At 47.8% G+C, this 24768-nt stretch overlaps 1 long non-coding RNA gene across 6 annotated transcripts; it reads right to left on the bottom strand.

The window, feature by feature from the left end:
* Positions 1-3528: 3528 nt before the first annotated feature.
* On the bottom strand, positions 3529-23962 carry LOC105484260 (uncharacterized). Of its 6 annotated transcripts, none has more exons than XR_011609256.1 (11): positions 23923-23962; positions 23436-23503; positions 20022-20109; positions 14614-16245; positions 12122-12222; positions 11756-12024; positions 10575-10676; positions 9858-10010; positions 8030-9292; positions 7550-7864; positions 3529-7444 (listed from the first exon to the last, which is right to left on the bottom strand). It is a non-coding gene; the product is annotated as an uncharacterized lncRNA (long non-coding RNA). The 6 variants fall into 6 exon arrangements; XR_988832.2 differs by having other exon boundaries at positions 14614-14690; XR_011609255.1 differs by having other exon boundaries at positions 14614-20109.
* Between the last annotated feature and the right edge of the window lie 806 nt (positions 23963-24768).

Here is a 24768-nt window from a genome sequence, read left to right as displayed (position 1 = left end):
AGCAAGTAAGGCATCACACACATATGCAGGCATGCACATGCGCACACAGGCACACGTGCACACCTATCGCAGGAAAACCCCACCCCCGATATTTATCGTGGGTTCTTTTCTATTTCCTAAGCATCTCAGCTGGCTTGAGAAGTAAAGGGAAAGAGTACAAGACAGAGAAATTTAAAGCTGGGTGTCCAGGGGAAACGTCACATGTTGGCAGGTTCTGTGATGCTCCCCGAGCCATAAAACCAGCAAGTTTTATTAGCGATTTTCAAAAGGGGAGGGAGTGCACGAATAGGGGGTGGGTCACAAAGATCACATACTTTACAAGGTAATGAAATATCACAAAGCAAGTGGAGGCAGAGCGAGATCACAGGACCACAGGATGGGACAAAATTAAAATTGCTAATGAAGTTTCGGGCATGCGTTGTCATTGATAACATCAAGAGACAGGGTTTGAGAGCAGACAACCTGTCTGACCAAAATTTATTAGGCAGGAATTTCCTCATCCTAATAAACCTGGGAGCACTACAGGAGACCCGGGCTTATTTCATCCCTTCAGCTTTGACCCTAAAAGGCGGTTGCCTTAAGGGGGCTGTCTATAGACCTACCCTCAGGGTGCATTCTTTCTCAGGGATGTTCCTTGCTGAGAAAAAGAATTCAGCGATATTTCTCCTATTTGCTTTTGAAAGAAGAGAAATATGGCTCTGTTCCGCCTGGCTCACCAGCACAGTCAGGCTCCAAGTCTTATCTCCCTTGTTCCCTGAAGATTGCTGTTATCCTGTTCTTTTTTCAAGGTGCCCAGATTTCATATTGTTCAAACACACATGCTCCACAAACAATATGTGCAGTTAACGCAATCATCACAAGGTCCTGAGGTGACATTCATCCTCCTCAGCTTATGAAGATGAAGGGATTAAGAGATTAAGGTAAAGACAGGCATAGGAAATCACAAGGGTATTGATTGGGAAAGTGATAAATGTCCATGAAATCTTCACAACTTATGTTCAGAGACTGCAGTAAAGACAGGCACAAGAAATTATAAAAGTATTAATTTGGGGAACTAATAAATGTCCATGAAATCTTCACAATTTATATTCTTCTGCCGCAGCTTCAGCCGGTCCCTCCGTTCGGGGTCCCTGACTTCACGCAACACACACCAACACAATTGCTGTGGACTTTTCCTCCTAAAATCACTGAGGAACCCATGGAGCCACAGAAGTGTTAAGATTAGGGTGAGGGTTTTATGTGGGAGAAGGATGTCTGGTTTGGATCCAAGAAGATCTGAGTGCTGTCCTCCACTCTAGCCCGAGTCACTTAGCCCACCCTGTGCCTCAGTTTCCCTTTCTATGAAATTGTGATAACCCATGCCCTGCCTGCCTCAGAAGCTTCCCCTGAGTCACAAATAAAGTAACAGATGAGATGATGCTTTGAGGGTGCAAAGAACCAACTTTGAAAGAAAGGTCCCGGGCTGTACGATATAGGGCAGTGTGGCCCTAGAGAGAAGGCTGTCCCTCCTCTTCATGGTAGACAGCTGGGCCTTTGGGCCTTTGTTTGGCACAGCTGAGAAGTTCCTGACATCTTATTTTGATAGTATCTTTGAGCAAAGGATAGTGAGCCTGAGGCCCTGCTGAGCCTGAATCCCACCTGAGCTCCAAATCTTCCTACGCCAGGATGTGCCTTGGGATAGAACACTTTCCCCCCTAGGACAGGGGCTTCTGCTCATCTAGTCACACCTTCTTGAGGTGTGAGCTAAGTGTTCTTCCTTTTCCTAGCAGTGCCTCCCTCCATCTTTCTTCCTATAGAGCCTGCATGCTGGGGCCCACTTTATCCTCAAGCCCCTGAGGGCACCAGGAAAAGATCCTGGCTTTGAGCCACTCAGACAGGGGAGGGGCAGAGCTCTCTCAGGGCTGCCCACCTATATTTGTCTGTCCTTGTATTGCTATAAAGGGATACCTGAGACTGGGTAATTTATAAAGAAGAGAGGTTTAATTGGCTCATAGTTCTGCAGACTGTACAGGAAGCATGATGCTGACATCTGCTTGGCTTCCAGGGAGGCCTCAGGAAACTTACAATCATGATAGTAGGTGAAGGGAGAGCAGACATGTCACATGGCTAGAGCAGAAGCAAGAGAGAAAGAGTGACATGCCACATAGTTTTAAACAGCCAGATCTTGCAAGAAGTCACCCACTATCACAAGGACAGTACCAAGGGGATAGTGCTAAACCTTCATGAGTAATCCACCCCCATGATCCAGTCACCTCCCATCAGGCCACACCTCCAATACCAGGGATTACAATTTGACATGAGATTTGGGCGGGGAGGCAGATCCAAACTATATCACCACCCCAGAGTTGGAAGGACAGATAAGCTATGGGACCTCCAGGTGGAGCAGGATGATAGGAATATGGCCTATGCTTTGGAAAGGCACAGTGGGCGGAGCTGAATATGCAGAATGGCAGAGGGCAGGCAACACCACTTCTGACATGCTGGCCCATTCTGAGCAAAAGCAATCCTGGAGCCAGAGCTGCCCTTAGCCTTGAGCTACCACATGGAGGACAAGGCCCCAGAGGCAGAACTTGGGCTTTATTTTTCTTCTTCACCAAGCTGAAGCATCCTGAGTGTTGTTTTCACCAACTGCAATGGAAGAGAGTGTTAATGATGTTCAATGAGCACTTACGATGTGCCGGGCATTGTGCTGAATGCTTTGCTGTGTTTTATTTCACTGATAGATGTATCTGTGGGGAGAAGAAAAACCCTGGGGCCTCCTCCCCCAGCTCCTCTAAAAATCACTCTCCCTTAATGTAACATAGAACAAAGTTTCATATGAAAATGCCCTTAGAGGGAGGTAATTAAAATAGCAAACACTGGTTTTATCTAGGTCTACACCCTCCCCTCCCCTGCTGGGAGGGGTCAGAAGTGAAGGCCCTTGTCCAGGTCTGTCCTCAGGACAGAGCCCAGAGAGCAGGCTATGCCACACCTCCTCTGTGCACCCTGGGGTGGTGGCCGGGCAGTCCATTCTCATGCATACACAAAAAGCCCACCTCACAGCTAGGTGAATGGCATTTTCTTTGTTCAGGTTGGCAAGGGTAAAGTGGGTAAGTCCATTCACTTTAGGGAGGTAGGGTACAGAGCAGAAGTGAGGGCAGCACCCACCTCTCAACTGGCTCACCCCTTCTTCTGTCCTGAGGGTTCTCATCCCCTTGTGCCTTCTGCCCCCACACCCAGGCTAGAAGGCGCCTTCCCTCACCTCCATCCTCCACCTCCAACTGAAGCCACAACAGGGAGTTAATGAACCTAATGCTTTGGTGAGGGACTGGGAAGCCAAACCTGGAGAGGCAGAGGTCCTGGGAAGAGGCCCAGAAGACAGCAGACCTTGCTCCTAGGATTGTGAAACAAGGTGCTTCCAGGCCATACAGCTGCCCTGCACATTATAGTCCTAATGATACAGACAGGTGACAGGGAAATACTGGGTAGAAGAGGGCAGTTCCCCAGCAAAGGCCCCACCCCCAAGCCTGGAAACCCACAGCCCTAAATGGGAACAAGCATTCCTGTTTTCAAGCCAAATGTTGCCTTTTGGCTCACCACACCCCTCTATCCTGTACCCATATAAACCCCAAACCCCAGGCTTCACAAGCAAACAAGCAGATGAACAAAAGAGCAGAGGAGCAGAAGAGTGGCATGGTGGAGAAGGAGAGAAAAGAAGGAGCATCTGAATGTTGAGAGGAGTTCAGCTGGGGACAGTCAGAGAGATCTGCCATGGGACAGCCAAACTCCAGAAAAAGATCCTCTTCCCACTCCATCCCCTTTTCAGCTCCCCATCCTTCCCTCTAAGAGCCACATCCATCACCCAATAAAATTCCCGCATTCACCATCCTTCAAGTCTGTGTGTGACCTGATTCTTCCTGGATGGCAGACAAGAACCCAGGTATCAAGAGGGCACTGAGCTGGTTAACACTTAAGCCGTCTACGGACAGTAGAGCTAAAAGAGCACTGTAGCATGCCCACTGGGACTCTGAGAGTCATAGGCACACACCCCTAGATGCCACCATGGGGCCAAAGCCCAAAAGCACTCACCTCAGCTCCTGCACCTGCCCGTCTGTGTGCTCCCCCTCCTGTAAGGGGTTTGAGTGGCGGCCAGACAAGCTGCACCCCTGTGGCATATCCTGCAAAGGATTGCAGGGGATCAGGGAAGTCTCCTGTTTTACTAAGAGGTGCAGCGTTAACTTACCTTGGAGGGCTGGAGGAGACCAGAAGAGACCACCTATCCCAGCTTCTTCCCCTGGATAGGAAATCCCCAGGGCAATTTCTGAGGAGACCGCTCAGAGAGATAGACCACTCTCAGACCTATCTGATGGTAAAGTGGGAGAAAAATGTGGCTGGTGGTAAACAGAGCCCTGCCTAAATCAATTTGCTGGGTTTTTTTTTTCTTTTCTATCACTATTAACTAAACAAAAGGTACATGTGACTGTGATATGAGTTTGCAGTTAGTAGTAATCAATTATTCATAGACCTGTGGACAAGTACCCCTCACCCCTACAACTTTCTACTACCCATAAGATGCACTTATGACCTCAAGTGAAAAGATGTAGCCCAAACAACAGGCTGAGATCCTGAAAGTTGATATCTATTAGCGCGGATTTCATCTCTTGATTCTCATGTTAATTTTTATTGAGCTTATTTTGCATGTGAAGAAATAGAGGCCCCAGGAGTTAAGCAAGTTCCCCGGGGGATAGTTGCTAGTGAGGGGCATAGTTTATGTCAGAAGCCAAGCTGAAGTCTTCTGATGTTTTCACCACACCATGATGAAACACCTCCAATGAAACTCCCACCTCCAGCAGGAGAGAAACACTCCTCTCCCTCTTTATTCCTTACAGGGAAATTTACAGTTCTTCTAGTTTCCTTAGAAGACAATGAAAAGGATATCTCTCCAGAAGGAACATCAGCAACTTTATGGAGGCACTCCAAGTTGCAGCTAAAATGAGGGCATCTCAGACACCTTCCTGGCTCCAGCCAGGGTGTGTTACAGGTAGTTAGAGAGGCATGAGCAGAGCAGAAGAGGGTTCTTCGCCACTCACTAGGAATGTGATGGTTCAACAATTATCATACTGCCTCTCTAAAAACGATAATTCAGTGTTGTACCCGAGTGCGTTAGAGAAACACCACACTTGGAGACAAATTTAAGAGTCCCTTATTAGCCGGCGACTGAGAGATGGCTAACGCTCGAAATTCTCTCGGCCCCGAGGAAGGGGCTTGATTTTCCCTTATACTTTGGTTTGGAAAGGGGAGGGTGAGCTTAGTTACAGGAGTTCTGCAGAAGTAAAAACAGGCAAAAAAATTAAAAAGACAAATGGTTACAGGGAAACAAACAGTTCCAGGTGCAGGGGATCTAAATCTACCATAAGGCGATAGGTATGGGGGATCTGCCGGACACAAACTCAAGGCTTTATGGTGTTATCTCTTGAGTGAAATCCTGGGAACTTTGTACATTGCTTGCTTCAGTACCTTATCAGTTAATTGAACTCTTTGATATGTTGAGAGTCAGCTTACACAAGTTAACTCCTTGAGGAAGGGGGTGGGTAAGGAGTCCTTGATGTCTTGTAAATGAAGGAGCCAAATGGAGTTCATCTGGCTTTCTCAGCTAAGGGAGAGCCTATTCATAAGGAAACAAGGCTAGGTGATTAAGGAAGAGTCTAAAAACAAGGCTGGGTATTACATTCCCCACTTGTGTATTTGGGGAATCAAATCGTTGATTCCTCAGTTACAATAAGGGGGTCATATTGAGTTTTAAGATACATAAGTTTGACAGAAGCTATGCGTTGCTTTACAAAGTTAAGAACCCAATTTAATATACACAGTCAAAAAATTAAGCTTAATAGCAGGATGAGAAGGGGTCCAGCTAATCCAGTGACTAGAGTAGTTAGCCATGGATTCCAGTTAAACATGTTTTGATACCAGAGGATGTTATTTTCTCATTCTTGTTGGCATCTATGTAGATTTTCTCGAACCTTTTGGAGAGTATCTTTTATGACTCCAGACTGATTGGCACAGAAGCAACAACTTTCTCCTAGAGCTGCGCATAAACCTCCTTGAGAGAGGAATATTAGATCTAAGCCTCAGCGGTTTTGAAGAACTACTTCAGCTAGAGACTCTACCTGGGAATGTAGTATATCTATGGCTGACTGGAGGTTACTTAAATCAGCATCCACCTGTTGAGATAGGGACATTAGTCCAGTTTCTCCTTGAACTAGGGCAGCCGTACTGATGGCCGCTGATCCAGGTATGCTAAGGCCGGCTAAGGGGGGATCTAGGAGCAGGGCGGCTCGGCGAAACCTGGGATGTAACTTAGGGGGAGCAATGAGAAGTTGTCCTTCTGGTCCACTGTACACGTATACCTGGGGAAGTACATGAACTAACACGCACAGGAGAGGTCCTGGTTCAGTCCCATTAAGGCAGCGAGTGAGACCTGAAGTGCAGGCCAACTAGTTATTGTTAGGCACTTGCTAAGAGACTGAGGTGCTTATGGAAGTAAGCAGGAACTGATTACAAGTAGCCTGAAAGGGAGAAGCAGATAAGTTATACCCGGTACTAATTAGACAAGAAGCGTTTCCAGACACATCCCCCCTAGTGTGAGGGCACGGGATTGTGCAAGACAGCACAGAGGGCCACTTTTAAGTATGGCTTCTACTCCTAATCCTACATAATAAGGAGGTTTTGCCTTTAGACATAGCCAACAATCTTGGGCTAGTTTACCCTGGGTGAGGTTAAGGAGGTGACGGGTTGAAGATGTTGTTGTTGTAGCTAGGGGTTTAGGAACTAGGAATGGTGGCGGAACAGTTAAATGGACCTTGTCAGGGTGTTTTTGGACATGGGGTCGCCTAGATCAGTTAAAGGCCCGATGGGCTTGGGTGGGCTCCATGAGACCAGGATTTTCTGTATGGTGAACATAGTCCCAACATCAAATCCTGGGATATAAAGTCTTAATCCCCATGACATGCCATAATACCAATGAGCTGAATTAGGGTCATGGACAGTTATAGTAAGAAGATTACAATTTTTGCTAGTACACAACTTAGGATGGGAAGCACAACTTATGGAAATAGTTGAAGATCAGGTTAATCCCTCAGAGTAAGTGGCTAAAGTAACACATGTCCAATCAGGGCAGAAAAACTAGTAAGTATCTGAGCAGCTAGAATCAGGGTGATTCCCAGGACAGAGGTAAAAGTCAACATTTTGGAGTCCCTTTTCTGCACCTTTGGAGCTCCCACATCCAGTCTGGCTCCCGGAGTGTCAAATCCTGCTGCAAAGTTGACGCTTCTTGCCCCCATGACCGGCAGATTGCGTTGCTCTCCGTGGGTACCGGCTGGTTCTGGGAACAGCGCACATAAATCAACTGCAAAGGAGACTTCTTCGGAAGTTCCTGCCCTCCAAGTAGTGTTTGCGAATACATGTCCTGTCGTGAAAGAGGTGAGGAGAAAGGAATAGGAAGGCACAGAGGACGTGACAGGCAAAAACAAACAAGAGAAGTAAATAAAAAGAATTAATCTAATGGCTTCACCTGACTTAGGCACAGTTTTAAGGGGCCTGACCCAGGCTTGGGGATCCATGTTTCTTGCTGGGCTTTGTTGATCTTTTTGATGCGGGAGTGATGAATCCAAGCAGGAATGCCGTCCACCTTCAGAGCCATTGGCATGGTGAGGATGACAGTATGAGGTCCTTTCCAAGCAGGAGTGACTCATTCTCTCTGGAACTTTTTAACAAACACCAGGTCACCAGGCTGGAACGAGTGGCAGGGCCCCGTCTGGTCAGGAACTAGATTGGGATGGGCTCCTCAGACAAGTGGCTGGATGATATCTTGTGCCTGTTGGAGAGACTGTAGATACTGTAACAAATTAGCTTGTGATATTTCTGCCAAATGGGTGTCCCTTAGCTTAGGCAAGATAGGCAGCGCCCTCCCATACACGATTTCAAAAGGTGAAAACCCAGCCCAGTAAGGAGTGCACCTTACTCTAAGAAGGGCTAAAGGAAGGAGTCTTACCTGATTCTCACTGGTCTCTAAGATTAACTTTGTAAGAGTGCTTTTCAGGGTGTGGTTCATGCGTTCTACCTGCCCAGAGCTCTGGGATCAATAGGCACAATGGAGCTTTCATTGCATGTTTAATGCCTTACTGACTGACTGAGCTATGGACGAGGTGAAGGCCGGTCCATTATCAGATCCTATGGCAGCAGGCAGCCCACATCGAGGGATGATTTCATTGAGTAAAAACCTAACTACCGTGATGGCAGTCTCGTTCTTGGTGGCAAATGCCTCAGTCCATCCGGAGAAGTTGTCTACTAGTATTAGAAGGTATTTTTACCCAGCCCGGTGTGGTTTTATTTCTGTAAAGTCAACTTCCCACCTTTCTCCTGGTGAGTGTCCTCGGAGACAGTGACCTGGGCTGGGTTTAGGACCTTGCTTGGCATTTACCTGGGCACAAGTTATACACCGGAGAGCCGCTTGATCTGCTAAGCTTTGAAGACAGGGTATCTTAAAACGGCTCCGGAGGAGCTGGGCCAATTTTGCTCCTCCTAAATGGGTGGTAGAATGCAAGCGACCGATTAAAGTTTCCTGGAGAGCTTGGGGTATGAAGATTCTGGAGTCAGGAAGATTCCACCAACCTTCCTGATTTTTATTGGCCCCGAGATCTGAAGCCAATTTTTCTTCTGTTGAGTACTTGGCATTGTCGGTCAGATCTGGCTGTGGAAAGGAGACTGTGGGTAACAAGTTTAGAGGCCTGACTAGAAGTCACGCTGCATCCCGGGTCTCTGAGTCAGCTTTCTGGTTACCACAGGCAACGGCTGTGTTTTCTCTTTGATGTCCTTTGCAGTGGATTACAGCCACCTGCTGAGGGAGCCATACGGCTTCAAGCAGGGCTAGAATTTCTTCTTTGTTTTTGATAGTCTTTCCTGAGTAGCCTGCACTCCTGATAGATGGCTCCATGTACATGTACAGCAAAAAAAGCATACCTGCTGTCAGTGTAAATGTTAATACGTTTATCCTTACCCCACTGGAGAGCCTGAGTGAGGGCGATCAATTCAGCTTTTTATGCCAGGGTATTTGCTGGTAAAGCCTGGGCCCATAGCACATCTGTCTCCATAGTAACGGCTGCACCAGCCTTTCGTACTCCCTGTTTGAGGAAGCTGCTACTGTCTGTAAACATGGTGGTGTCCGCCTTCTTCAGAGGCACATCTTGGAGATCAGGTCAGCCAGTTTCTGGAGTTTCTAATAGTTCCTGACAGTCAGGGACAGGTGTGGCGAAGTCTGGATCAGGAAGTAAAGTAGCTGGATTTAAACAGCTTGTGGGAGAGAAAGTCAAACGAGGCTGATCTAACAGTAAACTCTGATACTGCAGGATGCAAGCATTTGACATCCATTTGCCAAAAGCACTTCATAGCAAAGTCTCTACGGCATGAGGAGCTGTAAGGGTTAAATTCTGGCCCAGAGTTAACTTATCAGCCTCTTGGTCTAGGCTTGCTGTTGCCGCTATGGCTCACAGACAACTTGACCATCCAGAGGCCACAGGATCCAGCCCCTTAGACGAATAGGCCACTGGGCATCTCCAGGGTCCTAAAGTCTGAGTAAGCACCCCCTTAGCAACTCCCTGGCTTTCGTGGACAAACAGGTGAAACGGCTTTGGGATATTTGGGAGGGCTAGAGCAGGGACTTCAGTTAATGCCTTTTTCAGATTTTGAAAAGCCTGTTCTTCTGTGTCTGTCCAAACTAGCGGGCCATTCCCTCCTGTAGCAGTGTACAGGGGCTTGGCAATCTCCACGAACCCCAATATCCATAGGCGACAGTATCCCCCGGCCCCTAGGAATTCACGTACCTGTCTCTTGGTGGTGGGAGTGGGGATTCGTAGGATGGCTTCTTTCCAGGCACTGGTGAGTGCCCTTTTTCCTTGGTTTATCTCGTATCCCAGGTAGGACACTCTGGGAAGACAAAGCTGGGCCTTCTTGGCTGAGACTCGATACCCGAGCTCCTGAAGGAGATAAAGTAAGTCCCTAGTATGTTGCAGGGAACTGTCTATAGTTCCAGCAGCTAATAAAACGTTGTCCACGTACTGAAGAAGAGTACAGTTAGGGTGACTAGCTTGGAATGGTATAAGATCCTGCTGGAAAGCCTCTCCAAAAAGGGTGGGGGAATTTTTAAAACCTTGAGGTAACCGAGTCCAAGTCAATTGGGTATTGTCTCCTGAGCTAGGATCTGTCCATCCAAAAGCAAAGATTGGTTGGCTCTTAGGGGCCAGAGGAATAGCAAAGAAGGCATCCTTTAGGTCAAGGACAGTGTATACTATATGTTCTGGTGGGAGCAGGCTAAGTAGTGTATAAGGATGAGGGATGGTTGGATGGACAGTAATGGTCTGTTTGTTAACTTCCCTTAAGTCCTGTACCAGCTGGTAATCATTCATTCTGGGTTTCTGGACTGGGAAAAATGGAGTATTCTAGGCGGACTGACATGGTGTGAGTATGCCAGCTTGTAATAGTCATTGAATATGGGGATTAATCCCCTGTCTAGCCCAGTGACTCATAGGATATTGCTTTACCTGGACCAGCAAGGCAGTGGCCAGGAGTTGTACAACCACTGGCGGATGTTGTTTAGCCAGTCCTGGAGGGTTTGACTCGGCCCAAACTCGGGGAAAGAGTGTCTGTAAGTCCAACAGGAGAGGATTAGTATTAAGTTCCAGTGGTTATGATGGTGAAACTAAAAGATATTCCTCCGACAGAGGGGTAGTTAGCAGGAGTTGGGCAGTGCAGGGTGCTGTATTTCCTAGCATGAAGTGAGCCTCCTGGGCTGAGAAAGAGATAGAGGTCTGTAACTTATGGAGCAGGTCTTATCTGAGGAGAGGAAAAGGACACTCTGGAACCACAAGAAATGAGTATGTCACTCTTTTCTGTCCCAAGCTCACTTCTCATGAGTGTGTGACAGGATATTCCTAAATAGCTCCAGTAGCCCCTTGTACAGCCACTCTTTTATTAGAGACACTGCCCAAGGGGGTGTGCAGTACCGAGTGCTCTGCCCCAGTATCTACTAGGAAGCATACAGGCTGGCCCCCCACCATGGGCTCCTGGGGGCCAAGAGCGAGGGAGCCCTGGCCCCGTCAGTCATCTGACTCTTCCGTTGCAAGGAGGATGAGGACCTTTTTCTTTTCTAATTTCTCCTCTGGCCTTAGTGGGCGTTCCTTTTTCCAGTGCCCAGTCTGCTTGCGATAAGTACATTGGTCCTTTTCTAGGGGAGTCTCTTCACCTCTTTTGCCCTTCTGGTAGGGACCCGAGGTTTCCTGGCCATTCCTCTGTGATAGGGGCCTTCCCTTCTTGACCTTCTGGATAGCCACCAGGAGGCTTAGCAAAAACGAAGATTTTTGCTTGTCTTTTGGATACTTTATCAGCGGCCTTTTCAGCTGCCTGTGCAGATTGTTTTTGTTTTTCAAACTCTCGATTGTCAAAAACTTTTTGGGCTATCTCTAAAAGCTGACTCTAAAAGCTGGCTATCTCTAAAAGCAAATTCCTCCAGTTTTTGGAGTTTTCTTTTAATATCAGGGACTGCCTGAGCCACAGATGCCAAATTAAGAGCATGGCTATTTTCGGGAGCTGCGGGGTCAAAAGGGGTGTAAGTCCCATAGACCTCCTGGAGGCGTTAAAAACGCTCCCGGTGACTCATCAGGCCCCTGTACGAGTTTAGTCATCTTAGACAAGTTTATGGGTTTCCCAGCAGCTCCCTTGATACCTGCAAGGAGATACCAGTGAAAATCGTCCAAAGCTCTCTTCCCACCCAAGGAATTCGGGTCCCAATCAGGCCGGGTAGAGGGAAAGACCCTCCTCAAGAAGGTCTCTAGCTTCCTCCTCAGGACTATTGGCTGATGAGGAAATACTTTCCGGCCTCTCTTCGGATATGTCCCCTTTCTTCAGAGGTCAAAAGGGTCAAAGGAGCTGCTGACAGTCATCCCAGGTGGGCCAATGGGTCCGGAGCACGGACACCATCAGTGAGGTCAAGACCTGGGGATTTTCAGAGAAGGGAGGATTATGAGCCTTCCAGTTATACAGGTCAGAAGTAGAAAAAGGGACATAAACCAAGAATGGGCTGGGCACTCACCACCCGGAGGGACTTGTGCTTCTCTCAGTGGTAGAAGCGAGGGCTACTTCCTCCTGCCACAGCTGCAATCCAGAGGCAACAGGCGGAGACGAGGGAAGATTCTAAGGGAGCAGGACGGTTATAAGGTGGTGGAACTGGGTTGGGGAGACTCTCCTCTTCTTCAGAGGGAGGCAGTACAGGGGGAGCTAAACCGGCTGAGGGTCCAGCCGAAAGTGTGGTCTAGCCCAACAGGACCTTGGAGGCAGAATTATGAAGGGCGCATGAGCGGAGCCATGGAGGGGGGCTTCTGACCAAACTCAGCCATTGATCAATGTAGGGAAACTGATCGGGATGGCCAGGAGTTTCAGCAACAACCCGCCACACAGCCTGAACAACTGCGAGGTTCAGTGACCCTACTGGGGGCCACCCGACTCCGAACTTTGGCCGTTCTACTTCACAGAATGTCCGGAGTTTGCCTTTTTTAAGGCGGACTCCATAATCCTCTGAGAAGCCTAGAGAAAAATTCTGCAACGTACTTTGGAGGGGGCTCCAATCCTTACAGGGCTGGGAAGAGGAATTTCCCATTTTTGGAGGCAGTTTAACAAGGTTTGAGCAGGGATATCTGTCCACAACACCAACAGAGAAACTCACTTCCTGGGGACTGGAGTATCGGAAGAACAAAATTAACTTAACCAGAAGGAGCAGAAAGACAATAGCTAACACCACTTGCCACATGACGGTTACATTTTAGCTTTAAGATTGAGAGAGGAGGACTAGAGGCCGACCCGAGGTCTCCTTGGCCGGATGGACCTAGGTGTCCTCCCTCTTTCCCTGGATCTGTAGCCTAAATACTTTTGGTGTCTCCACAACTCAAAGGCAAATAGCTCAAACTCAGCCTTTTCTTTTAAGGGTTTGAGGAGTGAGAGCAGAACGAAGTCCTGGAGACACTGAACTTGCTGAGACACCAGAAAACGAGGTGTATGGGGTAAGGGGTAGGGATGAGAGGAGGAAAAGGGCCACTCAGCTCTTTCCTAAGGTAGGAGAGTAGCCACAGAGGAATAGAATAAGAGTCTAAATGAAGTAAAGCGGTATGGGCATAGGTTTCTCTGCACAGTGCCCTATTTAAGGGCACGGGAAAAGTTATGGGATGACAAAAGAGGTGAGCAAGGAGGTCTGCGGGGTGGCTATTTTGTTTTTTTTTTTTTTTTTTGAGACGGAGTCTCGCGCTGTCGCCCAGGCTGGAGTGCAGTGGTGCGATCTCAGCTCACTGCAAGCTCCACCTCCCGGGTTCACGCCATTCTCTCCTGCCTCAGCCTCCTGAGTAGCTGGGACTACAGGCGCCTGCCACCGCGCCCGGCTAATTTTTTGTATTTTTAGTAGAGACGGGGTTTCACCGTGGTCTCGATCTCCTGACCTTGTGATCCGCCCGCCTCGGTCTCCCAAAGTGCTGGGATTACAGGCGTGAGCCACTGCACCCGGCCTTGGGGTGGCTATTTTGAACCCATCACCGGTTTAGTCTAGAGGTGGCCCAGTCACTTGGACATGGGGTATGACAATTTAAAAGTCAGCAACCTTCATGGTGCCAGAAATCCCAAACAGGCGTATGTTCTTCACACTCATTCCCGTAACAACACCTGATTTGTTTCTGACAGAAAAGGCAGGACTGGGATGGCCAGCCTAAACAATTGATAAGAAATTTAACCTCCTGTGATAAAAAATCAACACTAAGGACCTTGAAGAAGTTCTTGCCCAGACGTCTTGGGAAATATCAACAACCTGACATACGAAACTTTGACAACCACTAAACAAGACTACAGACACCACGCAAGACAATGAACATAAAGCAAACAATAGATCCTAGGGTATATAAACAATTACAGCAGTTTTTATTAGACAGACAAGGGGAGGGGGGTCCCATGATGGGATCAGTCAGATGCCCTCCTGGCCGCTCCCCCGAGGGGACTTGGGCTCCTCTTAGCATTGGCAGGCCAGTATAAACCCATGGCTCAGATCAAGCTGTGTTGGATGCTGCCTTAAGCCTCATGAGGTCGCCACGGAACCGCAGGTGAGGGCCCACTCAAACCCCACAGATCCAGAGGCCCCTGGACTCCTCAGTCGTGCACACATTCACGCAGAGTTCATAACAATTTTTCTTATTTCTCATTCTAAACGAAGGTCCCGGGAGACCTGAACGAGAGAAGGAGAAGAGATAGGGAAAGGGGGAGAGAGAGCGAGAAAGAAAGAGAGGAGAGAGACACTAGTCTTAATGGAGAGGCCGGCCTGCCAGAAACCAGTACTCTATCCTCCAGTGTCCTGTAGTATGGATTGAGTCAAAGAGACGGACGCCCTTGTCAGGGCTGCCTCCCTCTCACCAAACCAGAACCAAAAGGCGCCTAACAGAAAAACCAGGGCTGTGTCCTCCAGCATCCTGGAAAAGTGGGCCGAGTCAAAGAGAGGGACACCCTCATCAGGGCTGCCTCCCTCTCACCAAACCAAAGTCAAATCTGACTTACCTGACCCCGGGATCAGAAGCTGAGGACTCAGAGGCTGAATTTTGTGGGCACACACACGGTAGTCGATCTGCTCTCCTCTGGAAGACAGTCACCTTTCAGAGACGTGGAAATTTTTTTTTCCAGGTGGGCTCCCCTATAAGCCAGGAATCCATCTAGGGGAGCCTGGAGTGAGCCCAGCTCTTGCCCAGTGGCGAATATAATCTCGCTGGGGCCTCCAAATGTTGTATCTGAGCAAGCTAGAGAAACGCCACACTTGTAGACAAATTTAAGAGTCCTTTATTAGCTGGCAACCGAGAGACTGCTAGTGCTCAAAATTCTCTCGGCCCCGAGGAAGGGGCTTGATTTTCCTTTATAGTTTGGTTTGGAAAGGGAAGGGTGAGCTTAGTTACAGGAGTTCTACAGAAGTAAAAACGTGCAAAAAAATTAAAAAGACAAATGGTTACAGGGAAACAAACAGTTCCAGGTGCAGGGGATCTAAATCTATCATAAGGCGATAGGTATGGGGGATCTGCCGGACACAAACTCAAGGCTTTATGGTGTTATCTCTTGAGCGAAATCCTGGGAACTTCGTATATTGCTTGCTTCAGTACCTTGTCAGTTAACTGGACTCTTTGATATGTTGAGAGTTAGCTTACACAAGTTAACTCCTTGAGGAAGGGGGTGGGTAAGGAGTCCTTGATGTCTTGTAAATGAAGGAGCCAAATGGAGTTCATCTGGCTTTCTCAGCTAAGGGAGAGCCTATTCACGTGGAAACAAGGCTAGGTGATTAAGGGAGAGTCTAAAAACAAGGTTAGGTATTACATTAGCAGCAGCAGGGCCAGGTGGCCAGGGAGAGACAACCTCCTGAGGATCCACAGCTGTTAACCTTAAAGTGTTAATTGAATGCAGACCCTGAGAAAAGCAACTTCCTAGGCATGCAAGTTAAGAGACAAAATGGTGAAGTACGACCTCCTGGGTACACTCCACTGGGAAAAGGAAAGCCTCAGACGGGCATGCATACGACTTCCTAAACACACTGCGCATGCTCAATTCCAAAGGGTAAGGATTTCACTGCGCATGCGGGAGCCCACCCCAAGGGAAGAATCATGGGAAAGAGGTGAGCCTGTGAAGTCCTAGGCTCATGGTTAATCACTGCTCTTGCACTTGTTCTCCAAATTGCCCACTTGGATCTATTCCAAGTGTTCTTTCCTTTCTTTACTGATCTAAAGACTTTTTAATAAACGTCCACTCCTTCTCTGAAATTTTCCATGATCTCTATTTCTGCTGTATGCCCCTCCATCAAATTCTTTCTTCTGAGGAGGCAAGAATTGAAGTTGCTGCAGACCCACATGGATTCACCACCAATAACTCAGACACCTTCTACTGGTAACAGGTAGACCAGCTCCATCAAGGTAGCTGGCTGGGCACATACCCAGGAGGAAGTCCGGTCAGCAGAGCACATTTGGTCCAGTGCATTCCCAGCTCCAGGTCTTGTCATCTGGCCCTAGGCTGACCCATACCTTCTGCTCCCCTGAAGCCATGGTCCAGCTTTAATCCTCTCCCTAGATCAGCTCCTCTTCTTCTCTCCACCGGGGATCATCATTCTTTTTATTCTCTCCCCTTTAGCTTTCCTTTCTTCTTGAATCCCCTCTCCTATATTTGTTGGAAAGCAATTTTGGAGGAACCTTCAAGTTACTAGAGGTCAAAACAAAGACAACTTAAAGAACAAGATGTCAACTCCACTGTGCTAGAAGTTGACAAATATCATCACCAATTACCAGAGGACAATGGTGAGGCACCCATGCTTCAGGTTGGGGAATGGGGAAAGAAGGATTTCAGGTCATAGCCCAGGAGTTCTCTTTTGGGGGAATGATGACATTTGGAAACTAAGTGTGACTTGGGATATGAGTACCTCAAGTTTCTAAACAGTTTGCTAGAACCCATTTCTTGTACCCTGAGCACATCTTACAAATTGTGACCTGGGCAGAGTTGAAGTTATAGTGTTGGGGTAAAGGAGCAAGGCAGGAAAAATGAGATGAAAATGGGGAAGGATTGGGGCTACTGGTCCCAAAGTCTGACCTGGTCCTCAGACAGTGTCCTAAACCTCCTTCTGGGATAGCTTAGGCAGTCACCTTTGTTATTGCAACGCAACTCATCATCCTAGTCAATTGGCTGACCTATTTAAACACACCCAGCTGTCTGCTAGTCCACCTTTAGACAAATATCCATGCCATCTGCCTATCTATCCACACACTTTTGTACTTACCTTCCTGACACTGGGTTAATCTGCTATTTTCTTGGTTAACTGCTGCGTATGAGGTGTCTCTCCCAGTTTCTCTGCCTTCCCTTGGTGCACTTGTCTTCTGATCCAGACCTGTGACCCGCCAGGAACTTTCCAAAGTTGCTTCCACAACTTCCGCCCACCTTCCTATGGTTCACTCATAGCTGCAGGGGAAACTCTGCGGTCTGGAAACTCCACCCCAACATGCAAGCCAGAGACTTTGCAGACTAAGAACTCATCCCTTCTTGCCTTGTCCTTGTAGAGTGTGCCTTGCCCACTCTAGGGAGCTCTTCCCCTCCATCACTGGGAAGGTGCTTGTTGGATGGGGATGGAGGCTGAGGTGAGTTTCTGCCCTCTTGGTAGAAGAGAATCACTTAATGACCAAAGTTGAATCTCAGAAGCCTGGAGATTTGTTTTGGGAATGAGCCATGGAACTGTTAGATACGAGTTCTAAATTTCCTTCCAAAGAATCAATATGTTGGTATGTTCAATTCTTTGCCTTCTACTTTTAAACTTAACTTCCTCATAAAGCAACCTTTTTCGATCACCTGCTCCACCCTGACTCATTTCAATCACTGCTCCACCCTGACTCATTCCGATTACCTGCCACCTGCTCCGCCGTAACTCATTCTCCACCCTGCATAACCATTTTTCCCACCAAACCACTCACCCCGTCACTCTCTTTAAATTAGCCAATCGGAATTTGTTTAGCCTGTGCCGTCTCACCCTAGCCAACAGAGGAACGACACAGCAGCAGGGGCCATGTGCGTCAGGAATAAAGACCCCTTCCCCTCCCTTATCCAAGTGTGCGCTCACCATTGCTCCATCTGTAAGGGCGCACCCTTCTATAGAAGTACATTGCCTTGCTGAGAATTAAAAAGAAAAATTTTATATTCAAGTGCTATTTCTTTTGTGGTACCGAAACTTTATTTGTAACAGAACAGTTAATCACTCTTTGTTCAGAGGCCACATGGAGAACTGGAGGAGATGTATACCTTGGTCTGAATGGCTCTAGGGTCCCACAGCCCAGAAATGATCATCATCCAACTACGAGACAAAGCATATCTTCACACACTGCCCCCAAGGAGCCTCTTGGTGGCAGAGGGGAAACATAGCGTCTGCCAGAGTATAGATGACTGTGATGGAAGTGTTAGTCTGAGAAGAGGGCAGGGGCAGCCGAGGGCAGGGGCGCTGTATGGACTCTTCATTCTCCTAATCCTTCTCCTTGGGTAGCTCCACCTATGGGCCACATGTGGTGGCTCATATCTCTAATCTCAACACTTTGGGAGCTGAGGCAGGAGGATTGCTTGAACCCAGGAGTTTGAGATCAGCCTGGGTAACACAGCGAGACCCTGTCTCTACAAAACATTTAAAAATTAGCCAAACATAGTGGCGTGCACCTGTAGTTCCAGTTACTTGGGAGGCTGAGGTGGGAGGATCACTTGAGCCCAGGAGTTCAAGGCTGCAGTGAGCTATGATCACTATGAGTGCACCACTACACTCCAGCCTGGGCAACAGAGCAAAACCCTGTCTCAAAATAAAACAGATTATTAAGGGGGTCTGAGACCAAAAAGTTTAACTGCTGATGCAGACATTAGAGCAAAGACATTACAAAACTAAATGTGTTGAGCAGCCTCACACAGTAACCACTATAAAAGTAAGGAAATCTGAGGTGGGGGGACTGCCTGAGCCAAAAAGTTGGAGACCAGCCTGGGCAACATAGCAAGACCCCACCTCTACAATTTTTTTTTTAAATAGCCAGGTGTGGTGGCATGTGCCTGTAGCCCTAGCTACTTGGGAGGCTAAGACAGGAGGATCACTTGAGCCCAGGAAGTCAAGGTTGTCATGAACTATGATCCTGCCACTGCACTCCAGCCTGGGTGACAGAGTGAGACCCTGTCTCAAAAATAAAAATTTTAAAACAGTAAGAAAATGTCATGCGGGTGTGCCCAAGGACATGTAGTTTCTTCTCAAGCAAGGAAAGTGTCTAGAATGAGATAATGTAGAGAGGACAGGGGTAAACAATGCCAATTTAAGCATCAACGACATGTCAGGGTTTGTGATGGCTGAGAGCAATGCAACCATGATTAAAATTCACCAACTATTCCAAAAAAGCTTACTGAGTAGAAGGAAAGAGAGACACAGCTGAAATTTTGATTGATACATGGGTAGGGAGAAGGGAAATGTATGCGTGGGATATAGGAGGTCAGTGGGGAGGGGACTTGTCCCTTTGGAAAGGGGAGAAGGGGGACTTCCTGAGAAAGGTATGTCTGTGCTGAGTCTTGGACGATGAGTGGGAATTTGGTTACTGAGTGGGAGAGGAGCTTCGGACGAAGAGGGTACCCCAGCACTGGTAACAGCATGAGCCTGGGCCCAGAGGTATGAACCCGCATGGTTCGAGAAGGTATGAAAGCGGGCAGAGAAAACGAAAGCAGACTAGAATGGCCCCCCCAACAAAATTAATGTAATGTCCCTCAATAAAATTAAGATTTTTAAAAAATCGAGACTTAGCAGCTCTGATAACATCAAGTATCTATTCTACTTTTAGAAGAGAATAGGCTAGTTCATAAGTTAGGTGTATGAAGACAAAGTACCTGTTTTGGAAAACAAAAATGAAACTGCTCTCACATCTTGATACAAAGTGAAATGCTCCTGTCACCCCTTTGCCTTCCAGGTGCTTTTCTGTCTTTGTGCAGATTCTGTCTCTGGCTCCCAAGGAATGCCCAGAGCGGCCATTATAGGCCATTGTGGGCCACAGGAGGAGGAAAGTTCACCCCCTCAGGGTTCATCAACATGAACCCCAGGACTTCACTCCACGTGGTTCAGAAAGGGATTGTGTGACTAGGTCATGCTACGCATGTGAAATTGTTTTTCCCGCCAAAGGAGCTGGTCAGGATGGCTCAATGTTTATTTCAGAAGCGGCGGATCAATGCCATTCTGAAAAGTGAGTATGCTGTTCTAAATCACATGGGGGCGGGGGAAAACCCTGCTAATCACGTCAAATAAAAGAGGAGAGGGGAGAGAAAGAGAACATCTTCTGATAGTAATCCATGCCCACCTATCCCCCCACCAGCAGACTTCATCAAAGGTTGAAATGACCCAAAAGATGCTCTGGCATTTACCCAGGGGTCCCTGGGGGAAATCTGACCTTTCCAACAGGCACTGGTAGGTGGCAGAAGAAGCCTCTTTGACATCCAGCTGGGACTCTGCTTCCAGTAGAAGCCTGATTAAAACCCCTGGAATTAAAGAGGGTTAGACAAGTCTCCAGACAGGGGACCTGGGTCCTAGAACCCCTCAGAGCACCAAGGCAGGCTGGCAGCAACCTGGGCAAATGTCTGCCCAGAACAGCAGGCAGCTGAGGCAGTGCAACCTGAGTGAGACTCTGCTGGCAGTCAGGCTGGGGGGCTAAGGCAGTGCAGGGAGAGAGCCAGCTCACAGTGGTCTGCAGGTGGAGGAGATTCTGCAAACAGGGAAGAAAACTATCAAGAGAAGTAACAGGCCCCAGGAGCAGATTGATATGAGACTGTCAGAGCAGAATGGGGACAAACAGTAAAGGAGTGAAGGTTTGAGTAGAGAGAGAGAAAGCCAGCCTGTCCTTACAAGTGAAGTGGTTCAGAGACAGGCAACCTAACATACAGAACCTTACTCTCAGGGACCTGGGCTTAAATCCCTCTTGCTAGTAATCCAGTGGTCTAGTTTCACTCATGGGGTTCACAAACATCTATGGGCCAAGGAACAGGCAGACAGTGATTGTGCCCGAGGAGGTGTGAGGGTGGGTGTGCGGAGGGAGCCACATGTCCCCAGGAGGGCCTTGGCTTTCCTTTCCTCGTGTTCCAGGATGATGGTTGTGATGCAGGACAGGCAAGCTCCAAAACTGGGGCTGAGCCCTAGAGAGATTTTTGCTTTGCCTAGGAAAGAATTTAAGGGTGAGCTGATGGGGTTAGCAATCTTTTATTAACTGGTACTGCTCCTAGCAGAGTAGGGCTAACTCATAAGCAGTGCACCTAGAGTTGGCAGTGTGTGGACTCTCGGCAACTATATTCATACTCTCAAAAGCCCACTTTTAATAATATGCAAGTTAAAGGATGGGTTAATGCAAATTGAGGGGGCAGGTTATTGAGACTTTTCTAGGAAAACAGCAGTAACTTCCAGTTTGTTGCCACGGAAAGGAGTGGTAATTTCCGAGTTGTCGCCATGGCATTTGTAAACTGTCATGGCGCTTGGTGGGCGTGTCTAATGCAAATAAGCAATGAGGTCGGCTAGCGATTGTTTTTGTCGCCAACTGCTGGTTTTGTTGTTTTTTGTTTTGTTTTGTTTTGTTTTGTTTTGAGACGGAGTCTCGCTCTGTCGCCCAGGCTGGAGTGCAGTGGCCAGATCTCAGCTCACTGCAAGCTCCGCCTCCCGGGTTCACGCCATTCTCCTGCCTCAGCCTCCCGAGTAGCTGGGACTACAGGCGCCCGCCACCTCGCCCTGCTAGTTTTTTGTATTTTTTAGTAGAGACGGGGTTTCACCGTGTTAGCCAGGATGGTCTCGATCTTCTGACCTCGTGATCCGCCCGTCTCGGCCTCCCAAAGTGCTGGGATTACAGGCTTGAGCCACCGCGCCCGGCCTGTTGTTTTTTTTTTAACTTTATCCCGTTTGGACTGGATCCTGTTTCAGTTAGCAGGGTTGTGACTAGGAAACAAGTATTCTATTTCAGTAGGAGGCCTGACTGTGAAGGCTTATCAGCCTAGTGTCTGAATCCGAGTGGAATCATATGGGACCCCCCCCCATCAATGGGGCCAGGTAGTAGGTGGCTCAGAGATGGCTCTAAGTGGTCTGATGACGTCACAGCCAACCCAATAAATACCGCCTTCATGTTTCTTTCGCCATTGTCAGTAAGTAGGTTCCTGTTTCAGTAACAGAGGTACACTTTGCACACATCGTGCGGCACATGCATGTGTATGTGAGGCCATTGGAGCATATTTCATTTTCAGAAGGCACCAATGCCAGATATTTGGTCAGAACAAATAACTGCATGTGGAGCGGTTCCCTCAACCTTTTCCCTTTCATGTCTTTTAAGTCCATCAGGCAAATTGAGCTGATGAGCATTGCCCTGATTCCCCTGGAGAAACACTGAGAGCTGATTATCTGTACAGGCTGCCAGAAGCCAGTAGCTGAAACACCACAGCTGCAATCACGGTAACGATTGCTATTAAATTAATAGGTAACAGTGCCAGGTGCTGTTCTAAGCTCTTGACAAATAGTAACTCATTTAACTAGTAGTAGCTGATACAGCATTTTATAAGCAACTTAAGTCAAAGTGATTTACCTGTGTTTGGCAACTAAAAATAAAACAAAAAAGGTATGGTATCAGCCCACTACTATTCTGTGCTCTGAGCAGGCCCGGTCCTCCCATGGGAGGCAGGCTGCCAAGGTCACTCCACCCCAGACACCCTCCCTGAGGCACAAGGAGGATGAACCATTCCCTCTCCCCATGCCCATTTTGTTTAAGCAGCAATGACAATGAGGAGGCCACATGAGACAATGTGGATGTAACTCTGGATCTATTCCTTACCCTCTTGGTCTGATTAAAAGCAGGAGCAGGAGGTCCCCATGCTTAGAGGCTGTCTCCAACCCAGGCTCCAAATAACTTTTTATGCTTCACTCAAAATCTCCCCTTCCTACCAGCCATTCCTTTCTATGGCACAAAGGTCTCCCTCCCCCACATTCCCCAGCCTTCCCCGAAGGGAATCAGGGGAACCACAAGGTGGCTGAGCTCCAGGGGACCATGGACTTTGATTCCCCACTGTCTTTTCCTTGCAATGCCATAGCACAGGGGGTGTCTGCTGCCAGGCCACCCAGAGGAGAACATGCCAGGCAGCTCAATCTAGCTTTTCCTCAGCTTAGTCAGAAGCTCTCAATCTTAGTATTGGACAAAGACAAACCCACCGCTGAATAGCCTGGGTTTTCTCTTCTTGTTTGACTCTCTCATCCTACCATGTTTAGAAACCTGTGCTGTTTCTCCTAAATGTACCATCCTAGCTCCTTAAATAGAAATTGTGTTAACTGGGCATATTCTTAATGCCTTTCCCTTTCCCTCTTATATAGACTTGACCTCTAAATTTTCCCCTTTGACCAAGACCTTCACTGAACACTTACTGATCACAAAACGTGTCTAGAAGAAATCGAGAATATGACTAGAAAAGAAGGTTTTGCAAAAAGAATAAAAGTGGGTGGCTTTGGAGGACAACTACATGCCCCTCCTAGGATCTTACCCTAGCAAGGCTAGTTCCAGGGCTACTAAGGAGAGTGGTCCCAAGGATATTACCTAAGCCAAGTGACCTTCATCTTGGTGCCCATCCCCTTAGAGGTCTACAGGCCAAAACAGTACAAAAAGCAAGATGGCAGAGTCAGATGGAGACAATGCCTGGTTTAGAGGCATGAGGGCCAGGATGGTATTGCATGCAGGACAGGAATGTTTACTAAGCTTCTGGGAATAGGACTTTGCTTGATCCAAAATGACTGGGAAAAAGTTCCATGGCACATCTTGATAAGAAAGGAAATGAACCCAAATCCTTACCTGGGTTCCTAAGAAGAAATAGAACCTCTCATCACTGATCAAGGTGAACCTGTCATCACTGGCCATTCCTATACAAGTACAGAAATGCATGAAGACTTTTAGATCACCCTGTACATAACATATTGAAAATATAACAAGGAGTTGTGATAGGTGAATGATGGAAGCCTCTAGTTTGGGCCTAATGATATGATGTTTAGGCTAAACTCAGGCAATTAAAAGAAATTAACTGTCTTTGAGGGGCATGCATTGCAGAAGAGGAAGCTTATACAAGTCTCTAAGGCAGGAACAAACTTGGGGGACAGACACAAAGGCAACCATGGCTGAAGCCTACTGCCAAGAGGGGTGAGGGAGGCAAGGGCAGGCACTGACAAGGTCCGCAGGACTCAGGCCCTGTGCAGTTTCTAGGGAGAGTCATCTGGATTTCATTGCAAATCTGACGGACAGTCCTTGGAAGGTTTTAACCAGAAGGGTGATGTGATCGACTTACATGAAAAAGATAACTCCAGATGGTCGATGGAGAACACCTGAAGGGGAAGAGAGTACAAACATGAAGGCCAAGCAAGAGGCTGCTGTAGTACTCCAGGCAGGAAATGATGGGAGCTTTCACCAGGCTGGACATAGTGGAGACGGAGGAAGCTGTATCCATTTGGCAAATGCTTTACAGGTCATCTCGACAAGACTTTATGGTGGATTGGATGTGAGTTAAAGGGGAGAAGGGAATCAAGGATGGACCTCTAGGGTTTTGACCTGAGTGACTCTGGATGGATGGTGGGGCTAATACAGGAGTTATTAAGAAATAATTTTTAGGCAGATAGAGAAGGTAAAAGGAGTTCTCAGTAAGGGTTTTTCTTTTAAAACGAGAGCAACCCCAATACCATTTCTTTTCTAACAGAAAGGCGCTTAAAGAGGGCCAGGCCAGCAAGCTTTGATATGCAAATGCACACCATTAGAAGCTGGGTTCACCCAGTATGGCGATTCCCACCTTCTTCTTGTCACCAGGTGTGTCAAGTGTCATAGGCACCTCCAGATAACTCCACATGTTCAGGACATTATGGCAGGCCCGCCTTTGCATAACAAAGGGCTAAGCTGGGACGGCCAGGTTTTTTGCCAGCTACATGAATGACACACCTGTTCAAACCAATCCCTTGGGCCCTACACAAATCAGACACTGCCTCCTCCAGCCTCCCATATAACCAATCACTTTTCTGCCACATAGAGTTTCTCTTTGCTTGGATCCCCCCCGCGCCGTCTCTGTGTGGGGCAGCTGTTTTCTTCTTCCTTTCCTCTTTCTTGCCTATTAAATTCTCTGCTCCTTAAAACCACTCCAGACTTG

This window comes from Macaca nemestrina, chromosome 10 (genome assembly GCF_043159975.1).
Source record: "Macaca nemestrina isolate mMacNem1 chromosome 10, mMacNem.hap1, whole genome shotgun sequence".
Classification (NCBI taxonomy): domain Eukaryota; kingdom Metazoa; phylum Chordata; class Mammalia; order Primates; family Cercopithecidae; genus Macaca; species Macaca nemestrina.
Note: the sequence above shows the minus strand (reverse complement) of the source record. Positions and strands in the feature narration are given on the sequence as shown.